Source organism: Struthio camelus, chromosome 2 (assembly GCF_040807025.1).
Source record: "Struthio camelus isolate bStrCam1 chromosome 2, bStrCam1.hap1, whole genome shotgun sequence".
NCBI lineage: Eukaryota > Metazoa > Chordata > Aves > Struthioniformes > Struthionidae > Struthio > Struthio camelus.
In genome coordinates, this window is record NC_090943.1 from 146,164,274 (window position 1) to 146,172,447 (window position 8,174).

The 8,174-nt window shown below is 43.4% G+C and overlaps 1 long non-coding RNA gene across 1 annotated transcript; it reads right to left on the reverse strand.

Moving 5' to 3' along the window:
- Window positions 1-1,015: 1,015 nt before the first annotated feature.
- LOC138066062 (uncharacterized) lies at window positions 1,016-7,672 on the reverse strand. The gene is made up of 3 exons (XR_011139261.1): window positions 7,621-7,672; window positions 2,623-7,515; window positions 1,016-1,657 (listed from the first exon to the last, which is right to left on the reverse strand). It is a non-coding gene; the product is annotated as an uncharacterized lncRNA (long non-coding RNA).
- Window positions 7,673-8,174: the final 502 nt, after the last annotated feature.

An 8,174-nucleotide genomic window follows, 5' to 3' on the forward strand; every position in this document is an offset into this window, starting at 1 on the left:
AGATAAACAACACAATCTCATAAACTTCATTTCAAAGGCAACCAGGCTAAAAAAATGCCAGTTTTTAATTTCTGCTCCTGCTCATGCCAAATGTTGTCTAACATTTCAGCAGCAATCTGTGGCCCTGAGAGCCTCTTTCAATATCCTCTCAAGAATATAAACTAAATTGTGATAAATGTAGTCAGTATAAAATAAAATGAGTCGAAATTGGTTGCTGGGATGCAAAACCGAAGTTGACAGGCAGCTGAGAGGAGACTTGCAAGAAAATGCTTATTTTGTGTATTTCTTTGGGGCTTAGGCAGCCTGGAGCTGTCAAGATGGTTTTGCACATGCTCAGCAGCAAAAACAAGGGAACTGAGTGATTTACCAGTGGAAAATGTAAGTTCCTACTGCATTAAGGAAACCTTCAAGAGGTGGGAAGAAGGTTGGAAATGCCTGTTAATGCTTGTAAGTTGAATAAAGTTGTTTAAATACGCATTTAAGGGTCTAACTTTCCCTTGTAAAATTACATCCTGAATTTCTTTAGTAGCCTGTTGTGATAAATTTTACTAAAAACCTGGTAAAAATCTAAATAAATTAATTAGTCCTCCTTCACCCATACCTCTACTGAAATATTCAGATGACTGTAAGAGATTAATGAGACATATTTTTCTACTGTAGAAATTGTACTTCCTTAGAACATCTCATATAATAATCTTTGAGGTGCTGTATCATTCCACTTTTAACTTCAAATGATTAGTCAAATACACAACTTGCTGGGTTAATAATTCCTTGGATTACCTTTTAAAAATAGAAGTTCAATATGTTACTCATTGATCCTTTTAACAGCAAATGTTAGTTAAGAGTCTGCATATTTTATATTGTAGCTAAGCTATTTCATTTTTGAGGTCCTCCGGAAATCCTCAGGCTGTACCCTATGGGACTGGTAACTTACACTCTTGCAAATTATGAGTTCGCTTTAGCACTTCTTCTGATGCCTTCAACTCTAACAGCTATTATTTATTTCTGAAGAATGTAAATAAAATAAATAATTTATTGTCTAAAAAATAACAGACAAACTAAGTCAGGATAAATGCATACAAGACAAGAAGATATGAAATTTAAGTGGCAGAAAAGATTTCAGACAAGACATTATGGAGCCTTTTTCTTGACAATCAACATTAAAATAACATTAGCTAGTACGTTCCAATAAATAAAAAATAAGTCCAAAAATAAATCAAAGTAGGTATAATAGAATGATGTTAGGCCCAAGTTTGCTTCAAGACATCCTGTCTCTTCTGGTAACGCTTTTTAAGTATTATCTTGCTCACTCAAGAACAGTTACACATAAAGGAAATGAATACAAGCTAAAGAGAGTTCCAAGCTCCCAAATCCCAACGTCTATTGTTTGCAAAAAGAAAAGAACTGTTTTCATTTATAAGCCAAAAGAATTATTCAGGATTTAGTAATTCAGGGTGTAATTCAGTTCTGTATAGAAGACCAGGATAAGGCCGACGCACAGTTAATTTATCAACGTTGTATTAAATTCACTTGAACTCATACTTTCGGCCCTGGAGGTCCCAAGTCTGGTGAGCGCTCTCAGCGGAGCGGGTTGCCGTCACACCTTCACACATCCCGGGACAAAACATGCCCATTTCAGCACCACCCATCTTGTTTTCTGTAGAGAGAAACGGAGAAGAAAACATATGTGATATGCTTTTTCAGTATATCTTTGGAAGACATACAAATACCTCAGCATTGGGCAATGGGTTGAAAATGAGAATATATATTTAAAAAAAAAAAAAACATATAACCATGCATATGCCACTTGCAGGCCTCTATCTAGTCGAGTGTTTTCAAAAACTTTTGTTTAACCTCCTTGTTGCTGCTGATGGCTGGGAATATTTCATTTCAATGTCTTCATGGTTCTTAGGATTGCAGCAGCATTCCTGAAACGCTCTTTAGCTGAATCTCAAAATAGTCTGATTAATCAACCTTATTGAAGAGTGCTGAACTTTGTTCTTCCACGTAGCTTTTGAGTTTGCATTTAATATTGTAAAATCAACTCTGGTACAACACAGAAATAAACTGATTTTTCCATGGGAAACTAAATACACTCGAAGCAATACTAAGCTGCCTGTTTTCAAAATGAGTTCTCAGCTGTTCAAGAATTTGCACACTTTTGCATTTTATATATAGGTGCTCAAATGTCACGGACACACTCAAAACACTATAATCAGAGGAACCAAATGAGATCCATATATGGAACAACATTTTACACATAATAGCCTCAGCACCTAAGGCTCTTAAACCCTCCTCCTAGTTAACTGGTTACTGAAATTCATCACAACCTTTCAAATACAGCCAGGTTCTGATGTTCCCCGTCGCATACACTAGATATTCGGAACAACATTTCTTTAGAGTATATTAAGCCTTTAGTGACACCTGTGCAAACTTACTGTTTTTCATACCTTTCTGGAACTTCTAAACAAGGAAGAACACAATGTAGCTTTCTTTTTCAGAAAAGCTAGTAGGGAGCAAAAAGTCATACTAATGGATTTTGATCATTTGGTGACAAGTTCTGTGAAAGAAGTTGCCATTTTTTATCACTTCTTTTTAGATTCAAAGAGCGTGCTAACTTACATTTATCAGTTCTGTGCCGTTTATTTGGTGAGTGTTCTGACATCCTTCTTGGATACTTGTCATTCTGGTGACTAAATGTTTGCAAACATTTTAAATTATCTCAGTGAAAATGACCTTTGCATTTTACTAACAGATAGCAGAACCTGAGGAACCATCCTTGGGGACACCTGCAGTTAGGCACTCACTCACTCCCTTTAATGTATATATTTAAACCAGTCCATATCCAAAACCATTTGAGGATTTTAATGTGAGGTACAGGATTATTTAAGCAGGACTTGCTGGTACTTTGATACTTCAGCCAAACGTGTCATTTTTTATAAAACTAAGCTACGGACAGACAGGGGAGGAGTTGACAGCAGGTTGTAAGGAGAAGAGCTTCAATGAAGAAGAGCAATGTGAGATCCAATAGCTCTCAACTACTTCCCATGCAGTGATGGAAAACAGCAGCCCTACCACAATTTATGTTTTTTACCACTGCCACCTGACACGCACTCAGAACCTCACTCATTTTTGACCACTGCAGCAAAAGGGGGGAAAAAAAAAACCTAAACTTCATTCTTCCTGCATTAAAGTATCGCAGTTTGTCCTGAAAAGAAAGCGTGTCAGGTGATTCAAAAGCACAATCAGACTTAACAAAAGAGGGGAATGAAATATATACCTTCTCATCCATTCATTTTATGAGCAAACCTTAAAGGTGGACTTATAAATCAGAGGCTGTGGCCAAAGAAAGAAAAAAAACTCACTAGGACATCTCCCTAAAAGTTTGATGAAAGGCAGTAAGCCTTCCAAAGGTCCTGCTTTTGCTAATTGGGAGCTGAGCCCTTCGGAAGCGCAAAAAGACTGTCCTATATAGAAAAGAATCATGTAACCTGAGAATCAGCATGGAAAAGTATATAACAAATTAACAACAGTTAGGATTGTGAGAAAACAGCTTTCAGAAAAATAGCTCCTGACAGCAGGACACCAGACAACAGAGCTGCCAGTTCTTCTTTTTTTTTCCCCCCTATAGGCTACAGATTTTCAAAATCATCGCCTGGTCTCCAGAGAAATGCCCTTTGACGGGCTGCCTTTCCTCATTTTCCCGTTCCCAGGAAAAAACAGTCAGCCAGAACATCTCTATTTTCTAACAGCAGCCTGGTTCTCCGAGAGAGCAAACACCACTCTGCTTTCCAGTTCCTGACAGGATTCACCATCTTTTAAGACAGCTATTCCTACTGACTTCCTGGACTGCCTTTCCTGGCCTGTGTAAGGCTAACCCGCCGCCCCCACCCCCCCCCCCCAAAAAAAAAAAAAAAACTTGTTGTCCTCTTGTTGCGAGTGGATAACCCTTCCTTGCTACCCACCCACTTTTAATTGGATATGGTTAGGCAGAGGGAGGAATAACTAAATACCTACGGGAGAAAAGATGAGAGAGAAGAAAGAACTAAATGCTGCTTTAGGAGGGGGAAAGAAAGGTATCTGCGGTCATTTTCTTTTCTTTCCCTTCACTTCTTCCTCTCATAGAAAAAGAAAATACAGTGAAAAGCAATGTACATAAATATACATATATATACTTTTATATGGAAATGTGTCTAGCTCTGCAAATGAGTTTTTGCTTCTAGATGTTGAGAAGCATGCCTGACAGTCTGAGATAGTGAAAGTGCAAGTCATCGAACAAAAAGCTGTGTGGAAAGCAGCAGAGAAAATGCATCTGAAGAAAAGGGAAACTGCTCAAAGCTTATCTTTTCAAGAGCCTAATTCTTTGGTCAAAACTGCAATAAGCAAGACAAAACACAACATTCCTCACTGGGGAAAAAGTGCAGGAAACATAAGAATAGAAGACAGCAGGCGAGTATCTGTTCGAGAAACAGCATATGCAAAGGTGAGTAATGTCTAATTCCTTGGATCTGTTTCAAATGGCAGCTGTTTATGAAATCCAGAGAAGTGGAAATGGTGTTTGGCAAAAATAGCCTACTTAAAGGAGAATGAGTGCAGATTCTGTTGACATATGGGGCTGTTAGCAAACAAAAACTCTGGTTAGTGGCAATTAAGGTTGTTGCGGGAGACCTTCCATTCACTCCAAAAACAGAAATAACGGAAAGAGGTGAACGGAAAGACTGATGTTTTTCTCCCACAAAACTATTAATGCTGCCTACAGTATTATCAACAGCCTAATTCACAAGGTTTTCACCTATATTTCCACAAGATAGCAAAAAGCAATAGATACCTATGCTTCCTCTAACATATGCTCCAGTGCAGATTCTTTATATACTTTTAAGAATTATTATTTTTCCTGCATCCATTCGTTTTTCAACATGCTACCACAAAATATTTCAAGTAGCACTCAAAACATAAAGTCTATATTTGGGCTGATGCCATTTCAGTGAGACTTTTCTGCAAAATAAAGGTTTAAAGCTTATGTTAAAAATGAACTCTGTAACATAACTTCAAGCTAGTTGCAGCAAATGCTGTGCCATGGTACCATCTGTGTTCAAGTACAGCTCTCATCCTATTGCTTCCTAAAGTGAAAAATAATGATAAAAAACAAAACTGGATCAGATGAAGAACTGCGTATTGGAATATATTATGAACCTGAGCCTTACGATGTTTGCTACAGAAATGAACTCCCCTTTATCTCCATAGCCCTACAAAGTTATCATCGTGGAAACAAAAAGGTTGTATTTTTCACATTTAAATTAAGCAACAATGATTTGCTCACCTGACACAGCTAGGAAATTCTGGTGAGCTCTGTTCTACCTGATATTGCCCACCACTCTGAATATTTTGCTTTTTTCAGCTCTCTTCACAGCTGTTCCAGAAATATTCCACAGGAAAATGAGTGAAATTCTCTAAACCCTGGAGTAAATGGAGGACACTAGAATTGATGAGAAAGCTAAAGAATACCCCACTGTTCAATCAGTGTCTAAGATAACAGAAGTTTCTGGACAAAGCTTATACAGAAAAAAACGTACATTATGACAAACCTCAACATACCGCTTAGGCCATGAAAAGGGTAATAACAGATCCATAAATGCTACAAGCAAAATGCCACCACAGAAAATGTAACTGTTCTTTGCATGATACAATTTTAAAGTAAATTTTAAAGGTCCTATTCTGACAAAGCCAAGCTTGTCAGGAGGAACTTAAAACGAAGCCTTTCTGATATTTAGTCAAAGCACAGGAGAGTCATTTTGAAGATTGAGAAATAAAATCCCCATTTTTGTGTGATTTTATCACATTCTGAGGCCTACAGCCATTTTACCGGTTCAGGGAGAAAGACAAGGAGCAGGCCAAGAAGCTACCTGGGAGTGCATAGATGGAAAATACATAGAAAAAGACACGCAGGAAAGACTAGGAGGCATAACACATAAGGCAGTAAGTTTGCAGAACCTCTTCATACTGTTTTCTCCTGTACCATATCAACCTGTTCCTCACAAGGAATAGGTCACTCGTCAAGAATACCAATATATTTATAGCTTCCTCTTTCTTTCTCACAAGCAAGTACCTCACTCTTCCTATGTTATTCCCACATACTGTCCAACCGACAGATTTTTTTGACTCTGTCTACACAAATATTTGTCCACGCTGTGTTTTGGCTATTTCTGCATGAGTTGTTCTTAATGAATAGTCAAATTCAATAGTCAAGTTACTCAAAAAGCTACTGCTGCCTGATTTCCAGTTACTGCTCCCCCGCTGAGACACTGTAGCCAACCATGTAACCATGATTTCAGGGTTTATATCTTGCATTAAAAAGGAATAAGGTGGAGCGCTTACTGGAATCTCCCACAAATACAAGAGCTTGAAATAAGTCCGTAAGAGGGAATCTCCCTCTCCCAGTGAAGATGTTCATATTCCATCACACTATCAGATGCTAGATAAATCTGTATCACAAAGTCTTCCCATCCCCTGTGTTGTAACTGACCATTTGCAAAGAGCAGATGCTTCCTCTGTCTTCCCCTGAAGGCATATCAACCACAGATGACCACAAAGTGCAGCATCCTGAAATTGTTCCCTAGCTCAGGCTACTGTTCACACACCAAATTTCTGTTCAGGCATCTCAGTTGCTTCCAATCAGATCCCAATGTCAAACTGAACTCTTTATCTCTAACTCTGTGAGACAGTGCTGATCTCAAAGTCCAGAAGAAAGTGTACAGGAGCTTAAGACACGACATACTTGAGGCAGAGAATCAAGCCAGGGCACTCTTCCAACAGAAGTCAAGTGAATACAGGCTTCTACCACCTTCAGGAAACACTTCAAAACTCTTCTTTCCCAGCAACAGCTATATTCATTAATACGTTTCCTACTCCTTTCAGCACCTTCTCATCACCTTTTGCATAGTGCTGGCCAAAATGCCTGGAGAAGCTTGCGAGGGGAGAGCTTGGCATCCATGGTCTGCTCCCACACCAGTGTCCCCCAGGGCCCTGCCATGACTCCTGGGCTCCTCCCAGCAACCGAGGGTGCCCTCCAGGCCCCTCCGAGCCACGGCCTGCGCTGCATCTGCCGATGTGAACCTCCAACCCCCTCCCCGCTCCTGCTTCAGGATCTGGGTCCCCGCACCCGGTTCCGTTTGCCGCTCAGCGCCAGCAGGCCCTTACAGGGACCTGCCCTCCATTTTGTACCCCCAAGCACACCCTTCGATCCTGCCTCCGTCAGAGCAGCTCTCAATCACGATGCTGCAGTGAAAAAGGTGGCAGAAACTCGGAGAAAACTGGGGAGGGGGGGAAGGGCCTTGCACATTTTTGCGTTTTTCATTTTAATTGGAAAATCTCAGACCCCACAGCCAAGCGTGGAAAACACAGAGCTGAGGCGATGGGTCAGTCCCTGGGCGTGGTAAACGAAGAGCCCCGACACGCACCCGCCTCAACACTGCCGCCCCCTCCCTTCCGGGGCGAGGGGCCCCCACGCGAGCCCACCTCAACACTGCCGCCCCCTCCCTTCCGGGGCGAGGGGCCCCCACGCGAGCCCACCTCAACACTGCCATCCCCCCTCCGGGGCGAGGGGCCCCCACGCGAGCCCACCTCAACACTGCCATCCCCCCCCCGGGGCGAGGGGCCCCCACGCGAGCCCACCTCAACACTGCCATCCCCCCCCCGGGGCGAGGGGCCCCCACGCGAGCCCACCTCAACACTGCCGCCCCCCCCCCGGGGCGAGGGGCCCCCACGCGAGCCCACCTCAACACTGCCATCCCCCCCGGGGCGAGGGGCCCCCACGCGAGCCCACCTCAACACTGCCATCCCCCCCCGGGGCGAGGGGCCCCCACGCGAGCCCACCTCAACACTGCCATCCCCCCCCTGGGGCGAGGGGCCCCCACGCGAGCCCGCCTCAGCGCTGCCGCCCTCCCGCCCCGTTTCCACCCAGGCCCGGGACAGCTCCGCCGCCGCCCCCCGCCTCCGTGGCCTGCGGGCAGAGCCACCGCGACGGCGACCGCGGCCCCGCCGGGGGGCGGGCCTGCCCGGCCGGCCCTGCCCCAGCCGTGGCGGGGTGAGAGGCCCGGGCTGGCGGAGGGGCGGCGCCCCGGCCCGGCCCTGCGGCAGCGAGGACGAGCCCCCCTGACGGGCTCGCTCGGCCTCTG